The sequence below is a fragment of the Clarias gariepinus genome, chromosome 23 (genome assembly GCF_024256425.1).
Source record: "Clarias gariepinus isolate MV-2021 ecotype Netherlands chromosome 23, CGAR_prim_01v2, whole genome shotgun sequence".
Classification (NCBI taxonomy): domain Eukaryota; kingdom Metazoa; phylum Chordata; class Actinopteri; order Siluriformes; family Clariidae; genus Clarias; species Clarias gariepinus.
Genome location: NC_071122.1, coordinates 8,568,557 through 8,580,948, shown reverse-complemented (window position 1 = coordinate 8,580,948; position 12,392 = coordinate 8,568,557). Strand labels below are relative to the sequence as shown.

Below are 12,392 nucleotides of genomic sequence, written 5' to 3'. Positions count from 1 at the left end.
AATGGCTTATGAAATAAACCTCTTATACAATTTGGCTGAGTGGACCAGAATATTTTTTCAGATGGCGGGAGGGTGAAAGGTTTGTATGAGGGATGTGTGGTCATTCACAAGGCTTGTGGCTTTGCGGATACAGTGTGTGGACTATGAAGTGTCTATAGTGGAGGAAAGATACTCTTGAACCACTTAATTATGGTGGTTGATGCAGGATTCAAGGAACCCCCTGGATACAGGCAGGATAGTGGTGGCCTTAAATGGGGGTTGGCACTGATCTCAGTAAAAATAAGGACACATGCTATGTATTCTGCTGGAGTTTGTTATTTGCTGGAGGCAAATCAATAATTACATCTTTTTCTTCTTCTTCTTTCTTTTTCTTCTTTAACATAATTAAAATACACATAATTATATCTGTCATCGTTAAATTATCTTTATTCTCTAAATCCAATAAATCGATGTGTTTACAGCCAAGCATTTTTATCAATTACATATGACTTCAGTAATAAATTTTTTTTAATGAATTTTTATGTTTTACAAAGATGCTAATAACAAAGTCAGCATTCCAGTCATGCATTTGTGAAGAATGTATTATTCATATCTGCTTGACTATAAATGTATGGAAACTATGTAATCACAAAATCAAAGACATCTTGGGACTGTCCGTTTGTCATATGACTGCTTAGTTATTATTTCTCTGCATAAATGTGATTGTTATAATGTAAACACATATAAGTTGGCAAAACTAAAAAAATTTGATGATGTTTTCAATTTCAAGTAAACAGAACTATCAGTTTTTGAGTTTGTTGAACTCATTTCTATTAATTGTTCTTTATTTGCATTAATGAGTAGCCTAACTCATACTATTTAATAGTAATTATCATTTTATCAATGATCACACAGACTTTCTTTGGAAGTGTAAGGGAAAAAATCATTGCCATTCTCTTTAATAATAATACAGCATACAGCTCAGTAATAAAGATCCTCCAGTCATTGCAGATAAGGACAGATAGGTGACGAAGCTCACCTGAACCAAGGTAGCTCATTAGAGGGTTATAAAAAGATGTTAGTTCTGGAAAACTGGGTCAAGCATTAATACTGTATAGTGGGCATTTGTTTTGTTTTGTTTTGTTTGGGATTTGTGTTAAGTTGGCTCTAGAGGCTTGTTTTCTGTGTTAAATGTGGTTAAGTGTATCTTTAGTTTGACCCTTTGACCCTTGTATTATGTGAGTATTGTTTAGTGTGTCTCTAGTTCTCTTGTTTTCAGTTACTCATGTTTTTTTTTTCCTCCTCTTGTCTCTAGGTTCTCCCCATGTCTTTAATGGTTCTCTCCTGTCTCTAGTGGTTCTCCCCAGTCTTTAGTGTCTCTCCTTAGTCTCTAGTGTCTCTTCCCAGTCTCTAGTGTCTCTTCCCAGTCTCTAGTGTCTCTTCCCAGTCTCTAGTGTCTCTCCCCTGTCTTTAGTCTATGCTCTAAGCCTGTGTGGTTCGCTCATAGGAGCGCGAGTGTGTGGTTCGCTCATAGGAGCGCGAGTGTGTGGTTCGCTCATAGGAGCGCGAGTGTGTGGTTTGCTTAAAGGAGCGCGAGTGTGTGGTTCGCTCATAGGAGCGTGAGGCTGTGTACCAGGCTTAGAAGATCCGGTGGGTCATGCTTAAGAAGTTTTGTTTATTTAGTTTGTTAAAGTATTGTTTGTTTTGTTTCAAATAAAATACTTTTTTCATGTTTTGAAAACCCTCTGCGTCTATGCAAGCCCTTCTTAAGCCCACAGCGTTAACAACAGCCAGCAATACACCCTAGAATGTGACAGAGTTATGCTTATAAATACACATATTTTCTCCCAAACTGTGCATGCATGATCAGAACGTTGGAGCAGATGATCCCGATTTGTTACCTCATTCAGCTGCTTGAACTTGTTGTATACTCTTCTGTACTGCTTTAATAATACATTCATTGATTTGATGGTTCATAGAACAACAGAACTTGATTAGAAGAGATTAATTGTGATTTCAGTTTGGGGATTCTGGCAGTTGAGTTTTCCTGAGATTGGAGTGTTTGAGGTAGTGCAATTAACTCAACATAGATAATGAATATAAGATTAATAGATTTAAAAATCTAGATTGTTGTTGATTGTTGCTGCACCTATCAAGGGGTCGCCTTAGTGGACCATCTGACCCCACACACAACTTGGTGCAGGCTTTACACCAGATGCCGTTCCTGATGCAGGTCTTTAACAATCTAGATAATGTTCATAAAAAGTAATATAAGGTCACAAATTTAAGTGTTACTGAAGTGTTATTTTGACTTGTAGTAGCATATTTATCTATATTATGCAGCTATGAAAACACAAAGATCATATCAAACTTAATAACTAAGCTGATCCTCAATACTAAGAGATTGGACCAAAAGGCAGAAAAATCAGTAAATATCTGATATGCTGTATGTTTAAGATGAGACCTAAATATAATATGTTAATAAGCAGCAATATTAAGCTAATGTTCAATTTTGTGAATATTAAGCTAATTCAGAACAGCGCACTAATTACGCGTACATAGCACTACTGTATGTTAGGAACACCTGTACACTTGCTTATTCATGCAGTTACACAGCCAATTCATCTACCAATCATGTGACAGCTGTGTAGTGTGTAAACTCGTGCATTTATAGGCCACCAGCTTCAGTTAAATTTCACATCTACCATTAGAATCGGGAATCATGTGATCAAAGAATACATAGCATGTTGAACTTTAAGGCTGAAGACCAAGAACAGAAAGGTGAAGCTGAAGTGGGCATAGGTTTACCAAAACACAGACAGGCACTGTATAACCTGGTCTGCTTAATTTTTATTTCTCCTGAGCCACTCATATAACAGGGTCAGAATTTGGCCCCAACAAGATGAATCCATTGAACCAACCTGCATAATGTGAATAGTTAGAGATCGTATCAATGACAGCATTGAGCAACCAGTCTCTCCTAGCTCCAGAGTTCCTCAGCCAGCAGACTGACTCCAAGCTGGAGCAAGGCAGATATCCTAAAGATGACAGTCAGCTTTCTGAAACGACAGCAACAGCAGCAGCCTGCATTCTCCACCAGCTCAGCAGCTGTCAATCAAGGCTTCTCCAGATGTGTCCATGAGGTTGGTCAGTTTTTGTCTAAAAAGAGGTGAAGATACCTGACGCCATCTACAGATGAGAAGAGGAGGGAAAGTTTTCTGCCTCAGCTGAGCTCTCCAGAACAGCAGATCATCAGCAAAGAGAGTTAAATTAAGAGCGCCCTGGAAATGGAAATATTAAGACTCGAAGCAGGAAACAAATTTCATGTGAAGTGTTTAGTTTTCCTTTAACTTCTTTGCAAACAGGATTGTAACTGAGTTGTTAAACTTATTATTGTCTTATGGAAATAGAACTATATTTTTCTACTTTGAAAAAGATTGTTAATGAAGTTGCTGTTAGAAACCATTTAGGAGCAACGTCAAGATGTACAGTTTTGACAATGCATGTTGATATTAATATAAATAATATTAAATAATTGTTTTTATTTCATGGAACATTTTCTTGTTTATTCCCTTTTAAAGAATAACATTGTATGCATTGTTTTAAATTTGAATATATAAATTTTATTATCGTTTTATTTCTCATGTTTTATATGATATTCTTATTACATTTTTATTGTGTTTGAGAAGGTTTCACCAAATTTTGTGGTGAACAGAAACTATAAAATGCCTAAAATGATGTTCTATACTATTAACTATTAAATAAAAACAATTAACTTTATCAATGTGTTATATGTTGATTATCCATCCTTCTTTTAAATTTCTTTTTTCAGTACCTATTTAATGGTACTATTAATTATGAATAAATATTTTCATATTTATGTTTAATATTTATTTCTTTAAAGAAATATTATTACTGTTCAAACTGTTATGAGCACCATGCCTGTTAAAGAAAAAAAAAAAATCTACTTTTTCTAACGAAAATCTAATTAAAACCCAAAGTACAGCGGTGATAGAAAAATTATTTTGAACTCCAAAACCAATTTTTTTTTATTCATCTATTGCTTACTGCTCAATTTCCCACATAATTATATACGTAAGTACCTGAGTCAGATTTTTAATTATTAATTTTCTGCTCTGTACTTTTAAATTCAATTTAGCATTTCTTCTATCATTAAATGTAACATTTTACTTAAAAGAAATTTGATTTCTTTGCAAAATCCAATTCTTAAAACAATTGTTGATTTATTAATGTTATGCTTGTAACTTTTTCTGCTAAATTATTTTATATACAATCTTGCAAAATCTCACTCATAAAAATCAATTGTGTTACATTTTGCCTCAAGGTACCTTTTTAGGAATAAGAAACATATTTGGGTTTAAAAATGCAGAACTTAAAGTAAGACAAATAAAAAAGAAAGAGAAAATACATAATGTAAAAAATAATAATAATAAATGTTTAAAATATAAATATTAACAGGACATCTCAGCAAATAAGTTTTTTTCCCCAGATGGTGAATGACATCAGACTCAGAGTGTTTAGTCCTCAGTAATGGTTCATTCAGGTCTCTAAAGCTTTTGTACTCCATTGATCTCAGCACAGAGGACATTAAAGTAAAAAAAAATATTCAGTATGTCAACTTCAGTAAAAGAAATTACCTTTTTATTATTAAATTACCTTAGCTACCACAATTTCCCTGCAAAGGATAAATTGTTCACTTGTTATTCTATTATACATGGTTTCCTTACATAATATATTATGGTACCAAACTTACCCAGGAGATTTCTGTTTAATTTTTACATTTTTTAATTTTTAATCTAAATGAAATCATAACATTAGCTTCTCTGTCTTAGGTATTTAATTAGGATTGTTTTAAAATGAGGTTTTAAGTAAGATTTACAATATCTAAATTTATTCAAATTTATTAAGAATAATGAATAAAAACATGTCATGCTATTAAAAGCAGTTGATAAACAACCAAAATGTAACACTTTGTACTAAAAACAATAAATGAATTGTGTGTGGTAGCTGGGTAGATCCCATTAGGATGATTTAGGAGACACTTTGCTGTCTTTTGTGGAGATTAGTGTGAAAGAAAAATCTGCATGTGAATAGGCACACTTCTATTGTTTAGGACTCTCTCTTTCAGTAGTCAGAGTGTGGGAAAGCTCAGGAGGGAAGAGTCACAGTTTATCGTCATTAACATCCTAAACATTACCACCCACTGGATATTACGGTACACACAGGGGAGTAGACACACTTATGGATAAGTGATGAATTTTACCATACAGTTTTCCTGGTGACATTAGCATGACCGCTGCAGTAAAACATTGAAAGATTGTATTAGAACCCAATAAGAATAGCTTAAGATAATAAATACAGTGATGCAGCCAAAAGTAAAAATAATATTAATGTAAAGCTCAACATATCTTTATTGTTATATGTTGTATGTCAAAGTGTATCAGGAGATTTGGGTTAACTATTAACAATTAGTGATTATTTCTAAGTATACAGTAAATGAGGTTTACTTTTAGACATAAAACATATAAAATTAGCGAAATTAATAATACATCCTTTTATATCCAATTAAAGTAAGGATCACCTCCACACGTGTGAGCAGTGATGATGAGCGTGTGCTCTGTCAGTGATGTTAATCCCAACATCAGGCAGCAGATCTGTTCTCTTTAAAGGGTCACCACTTTCCCAGATTCACAAAGTGTGGCACCCCACCCCTCCACCAGCTCCCCTGAGACATGGACATTGTCCTCTATTAGAAGACCACTGAGCATGTGGCAGCCCTACATTCCTCATTGTGTGTCCAAGCTCTCCCATTGGCTCCAAACTGTGAGAAACTCCAACAAGCCCAAGACTCACGCATTCATATGGAGATTTGGGAGTATAAATAGATGAGATGCAGCCAGTACAAACCACACTTACTCTACACTGAGAGAACTACAGCACAGAGACACAGCCATGGCACCAACCATCACTTCAGCACTGACCATCTCAAACGAGCATCTTCCTCTGAACAACAAGGTAAATTAAGATCCTGCTTTCTTTCAACGTTAATTATTACCAGCTTTCTATACAATAACTCTTCATAGTTCAAGATGACTAAATGTTCTCTCTTTGTTCACAGTTGCATTCATCTGCAGATGAGGAAGCCGATGGTGGAGAAGATGCGCAAAGATCGTATCAACAGCAGCATTGAGCAGCTGAAGTCTCTCCTGGCTCCAGAGTTCCTTAACTAGCAGACTGACTCCAAGCTGAAGAAATCAGATATCCTAGAAATGACAGTTAGCTTCCTGGGACAACCACAGCAGCAGTCTGCATTCTTTTCCAGCTCAGCAGCTGTCAATCAAGGCTTCTCCAGATGTGTTCATGATGTTGTTCACTTCCAGAGAAAATGGCTGAACCACTTCCAGAAACTTCAGTAAAGGTAAATCTTCTGATAAGAACAAGAGGAAAAGTGTTCTGCCTCAGCTGAGCTCTACAGAGCAGCAGATCATCAGCAAACAGAAGAGTTGTTAAGAGCGCCCTCTGGAGGCCCTGGTAAAGGGAATATTAAGACTCACAGCAGGAAATACAAGACAATGTGGACTCTTAAGTTTTCTTCAAGCTTCTGTGTAAGAAGAATTATAACTAAGTTGTTAAACTTAATATCTTATTTTTGCCTTCTTGCAATTTAACTATACTTTTCTACTATGAGAAAGATTTTTAATGAAGTTGCTGGTAAAATCCAGTTAGGAGCTACGTCGAGATAACATAAATAACATTTTTATTAATTGTTTTTTAGTTTATGAAACATTCTTTACAATGCTATTTTTGTTTCTAGGAAAACTGTTGTATGTATTACTCTATATTAGAGCTAATATTTGTATGTTATAAAATTTGTATTACATTTACAGAATTCTGTGGAATTCGTCACCACATCCTGGAAAACACACTGTGTGTCATCTTTAAATACACTATATTTATTTAGTCACAGAACATATTTAAGTATTAAGCGCCTTCTATGAAGGTGATCACTTTCTGATTAATACAGAATTAAGTTTCATATTTTCATTTTATGAAGTGTTTAATTATCATTTTATTTTAAATGTTTTGTTTTTGAGAAATATTATCTTGATATTTAACAGATTTTATCTGTTGGAAATGTTTGTGTGTCTTTTGTAAAGAAATGCTGTTTAAACTCTGCTCTGTTATGAGCATCATGTGTGTTGACTGTTGTGATATATTATCACATATTATATTGCCTTTACTGTAAGACCAAAGTTTACCAGAAAGAGAAAATAAAAATGTTTAAAAGCACTTTCCTTTTTCCTTTTCCTTTATCATTAAACCAGAATGCAAAGTACATTTGAAAATTACAGGAAGTATTTAAGGAAAATATGAGTATGTGACCAGAATGAGTGCTTTAAGCGTACTTTCATTTTTACACAACAACATTTCCTAAAACATTAACATTTAAATTTACATTTAGGCGTTTGCCAGATGCTCTTATTCAGTGTGACTTACAAAAGTGCCTTAAAATTTTCCATCATTGGTTAGACTGAATACTAGGTTACTAACACAACCATATTTCTCAAAACAGAAAAAAAAAATCACAACACAAAAAAAAAATTTCATGAAAAACAACCACATTCCAAAATGATAAAAAAAGGTACGATAGCTTATTTGAAACTATGGAAGAAGAGATTGAATTGATTACAGAATATTTCAATAAAGGATTTTCATCTGAAGTAATTTGTGACTTGCTGTCAACATGCCACAACATTAAAATGTGCTTTCAAACTCTAAAAACATGTTTGAAAACAGGACTGTAAAGACGGGGCAGCTACTCTTTAAAAATGGCATTAGAAAAGCCATCTTATCACATTCTCTAAAGGATTAACTCAGAATCAAACTGAGTTCTCTGAAGAACAACGCTTATTGTAAATTTATTGATTTGGGATTGTGAGGAAGAAGCCAGGCGCGTTTGTACATGTTAAGCCACTCAGCCATGAAAGCTAACTACAGCAGCTAATCTGGTCTATCTAACTCTGACACAACCTTGTTTCTCAAATCACATTTCTCAAAACACCAAAACATTTTTATAAAATACAAAAACATTTAATGAAAAAAACTATGCTTCAAAATTACAGAAAATATAAGGTGCTAACTTGAAAATATGGAAGCAGAGACTGACCGTATTACAGAATATTAATACAGCTATGGAAGTTGACTACAGCGGCTATGCTGATCAATCAAACTCTGACTCAACTTTGTTTCTGTTCAATGAAAAAACAAGAATAGGGCACCTATCTTTTCAGTAAGGTTTTGTAAAACAGGGTTGTGTTTTAGAACATTATATTGTGTTTGGCGCTTCAGGGCTACCGTTGTCACTAATTTCAGTTCATGAAACAATTGTTTATAAAGTTAACAATGTTTAAAGATTTTGTACTGTAACTCAACCGGTCTCACAGTGGCGTAGTGGCTAGCACTGTCGTCTTGCACCTCCAGGGTAGCGGTTTGATTCCCGCCTTAAATCTGTGTGCCTGTGGTTTGCATGGTCCATCCTGTGCTTGATGGGTTTCCTCCAACAGTCTAAAGACATGCCAATAAGGCCAATTGGTGTTCCCAAATTGCCGGTAGTGTGTGAATAAGCATGTAAGTGTGTGTATGTGTGTCTTGCAATGGATTGCACCCTATACATGGTGTACCCTGCCTCGTGCCCAAAGTCTCCTGGGATAGGTTCCAGGCACCCTGTGACCCTGTATACAGCATAAAGCAGTAAAGACGATGAGAGAGTGAGTAAGTCCACCTTGCAGGAGATGCAGTGTTGATGGCTTTTTAGGACTCTTGTGAGGAGCCTGTCAGGATCTGCTTACCCACAGATTCATTAGCATCTGAACGGACACACTTCTATTGTCCGGTGCTTCACCTCAATGAGAAAAGTGTGGGAAAGCTCAGGAGAGTAGGATCACGCTTATTAATGGTGCCAGCATGCTTAACCCCACTGGCCTCTAACTATTTCAGTAACAAATGAATAAATCAGACCCCTGGTTCAGCACCTGAAAACAAAGTACATCAGTAATATCAGATGAACACAAATTATTTTTGTATATTACAAATGTTTTTTTTTTAGTAAACAAAAAAAAAAGAACAATTCTAGCAACATGTTTAGTCTTTTCCCTAAAGACGGTGAGTGACATCAGTTTACAATCCACCACACACTGTTTAGTCATCAGTAATGCTCCATTCAGCCATCTCAAGCATTTGTACTCCATTGATATCGGCTCAGAGACCTCAGTGTGGGAAACTCAGACGAGCTCAAAGCTCAGACTGACTTACAAATACATTTGGCCTGCTGGGCTATTTTAAATGAATTCACACAACAGAGATACTGTGTGTGCATTATGTGTATTTTAATATATATTGAAAAACATTTTTTAATCAAAAAACACTGGTAAAGTCCTTCATACTTTAGTAGTGGGATGCTGTGGATTTTTAGATTTACAATCAATATAAAGCAATAATTAGAGCTATGGTGTGACTTCACACGTGTGAGCAGTGATGATGATGAACATGTGCTCTATCGGTGATGTTGATCCCAATGTCAGACAGCAGATCTGTTCTTTTTACAGGGTCACCACTTTCCCAGATTCAAGACAATGTTCTTTGAGTTCATCTCCATCACCAGACCCCTTCACCTGCTCCCCTGAGACATGGACATTGTCCTCGATAGAGGACCACTGAGCATGTGGCAACCCTACATTGCTCATTGTGTGTCCAAGCTCTCCCATTGGCTCCAAACTGTGAGAAACTCCAACAGGCCCAAGACCCACACATTCATATGGAGATTTGGGAGTATAAATAGAGGAGATGCAGCCAGTACAAATCACACTCACTCTACACTGAGAGAGCTACAGCACAGAGACACAGCCATGGCACCAACCATCACTTCAGCACTGACCATCTCAAACGAGCACCTTCCTCTGAACAACAAGGTAAATTAAGAACCTGCTTCTATTCAATCTCTATTATTACCAGCTTTCTATACCATAACTCTTCATAGTTTAAGATGACTAAATGTTCTCTTCTTGTTATCTGCAGATGAGGAAGCCGATGGTGGAGAAGATGCGCAGAGATCGTATCAACAGCAGCATTGAGCAGCTGAAGTTTCTGCTTGGTCCAGAGTTCCTCAACCAGCAGACTGACTCCAAGCTGGAGAAAGCAGATATCCTGGAGATGACAGTCAGCTTCCTGAGACAACAGCAACAGCTTCAGTCTGCATTTTCCACCAGCTCAGCAGCTGTCAATCAAGGCTTCTCCAGATGTGTTCATGATGTTGTTCACTTTTTGTCTAAAGAAGAAGTGAAGACACAAAGTCAGAGAAAACTGCTGAACCACTTCCAGAACCTGCAGCCATCTTCAGATGAGGAGGGAAACAGGAGGGAAACAAGTGTTCTGCCTCGGCTGAGCTCTACAGAGCAGCAGATCATCAGCAAACAGAAGAGTTCAGTTAAGAGGGGTCTCTGGAGGCCCTGGTAGTCCTCTAGGCTAGAACTTAATTTACCGCTATTGACCACATTGGTCTGATTATGTGATAATGTGAGAGTAATAACTATGTATTTTTTCTGTTGGGTAACATTTACTCATGCTCCCTGTTTTTTGGAGTATATTGTGTTATACTGTACGTCACAAAATTTTCTTCGCAACTAAAAGAAATCAGAAAGACTCCTAAACATTTTTTTAATGCTTTACATGGTAATAATTAATTCATATACATTTTTTATAGACCATTGTTTAAATCAGTATAAATATTTAGATTTGCCTTTTATAAAGGCTCCCATTTTCTAAATAGAAATACATTTGTGATATTCTAACGCTTGTCAAGCTTCCAGGGTTTTGTTAACCGTACGTATCTTAACCTTATGTTTACCTATTTGTAAACATTATTTTGATGTTCTGATCCTTTTGAACTTCATAGTGAATAATTATCCTTTTTGGATATTCCTTCTGTGAAGGCATTACAGTATATTTAAAAATTATAATTTAATGTACTTGTGTTATGGCATGGCGAAATAAAACAATCAGTAACATTTTCTCTCATTTCCTCTTCTTTCCAAAACACACACTGATCACAGAAGATAATGATTACTTTACTATTATAGCAGCTCTGACAGCATTTCTGGTTTTAATAGCGAATAACAGGTTTACAGTATATGCATGTTCTATATCTTGTATCTCAATTATTTATAGGAAGTGCTAATTCTAAGAGATGTCTTGATATTACTATGTGCATTGCATAACCTGATTTTGGGGTAAATGCGCTGAGGCATGCACTCCTGGGAAGTTTGGCAAACTGTCTTGAATGCTTTTTATTTGTGAATAATCTTTCTCACTGTATTCCATGTTAAATAGTAAACTCCAAATTGTTTGCAATTGTTTTATAATCAGTTCCAGATTAATGTGCGGCAACAATTGCTTCTCTAACACCTAAGAAGTCTTTCACTCTTGGCATTGTGTTAACACACCTGGATACACCATACCAGTAAATAATAATAAAAAAAAACCATCTAATTTTGATTTAGGTCTGCATACCCGCTAATGATCAATTACTCAAGAGCTGCAACTTACCCCTTTAAATCCTGTGGATGCAGTAAAGGGTATTTAGCATTGCCCACATGCTTTATTTGTGTTAAATAAATAATGGCAAGGTGAAAAAAAGGTCAGTCAAAAATTATCCACACTCTGGTTATTATCTAGACACATTTTTCTCACACATACACACTTCCATAAATTTTCTTTTCAAATTTTCTTTTCATTTTTGTGAAGCTGCTTTGAGACAATGACCATTGTTAAAAGCGCTATATAAATAAAATTGAATTGAAATTGAACTATTCGCTGCACAATCTTATAATCGCTTTGTGTTCAAGGCCACTGTCTTCCGAGCCACTGTAAAAGTGTTACATCAGTGCTTATATTTTTTTAGTATTAAAAAAACTCCAAACATTGGATCAAGTTGATACAATTGAGTAGTTACTGAACAATATTACCTTATTTTATAAAAAGAATCATATCAGCAACTGTATTGATAATTGTCTTGACTATCATCTTTGGAAGACTTATGAGTAAATAATCAACCATTCTAACTTCTGAAGTGCTAGTCCCTCTGTGACTGCATCATTATTAAAAATAACTGTGTGCCTATTCCCATGTGATACTAGTTAAGACCCACCGATTTAGACACCAACATTATAATTATGCTAATTATGTCAACAAAAATGTGTGTTAAAGTTCACTCTCATATCCATAAGCGTGTCTACTCCCCTGTGTGCAGCTAAAATAAAAAAAAAAGCTGGTGAAAGCATGATTGGTTAGACTGTGACTCTTCCTTCCTGATCTTTCCCACACTCTGACCATTCAAA

At 35.5% G+C, this 12,392-nt stretch overlaps 2 pseudogenes; both read left to right on the top strand.

Moving 5' to 3' along the window:
- The first annotated feature begins 5,945 nt into the window (after positions 1 to 5,945).
- LOC128511543 (transcription factor HES-5-like) lies at positions 5,946 to 6,535 on the top strand (annotated as a pseudogene).
- A 3,308-nt stretch (positions 6,536 to 9,843) lies between these two features.
- Positions 9,844 to 10,524, top strand: LOC128511504 (transcription factor HES-5-like; annotated as a pseudogene).
- The last annotated feature ends 1,868 nt before the right edge of the window (positions 10,525 to 12,392 follow it).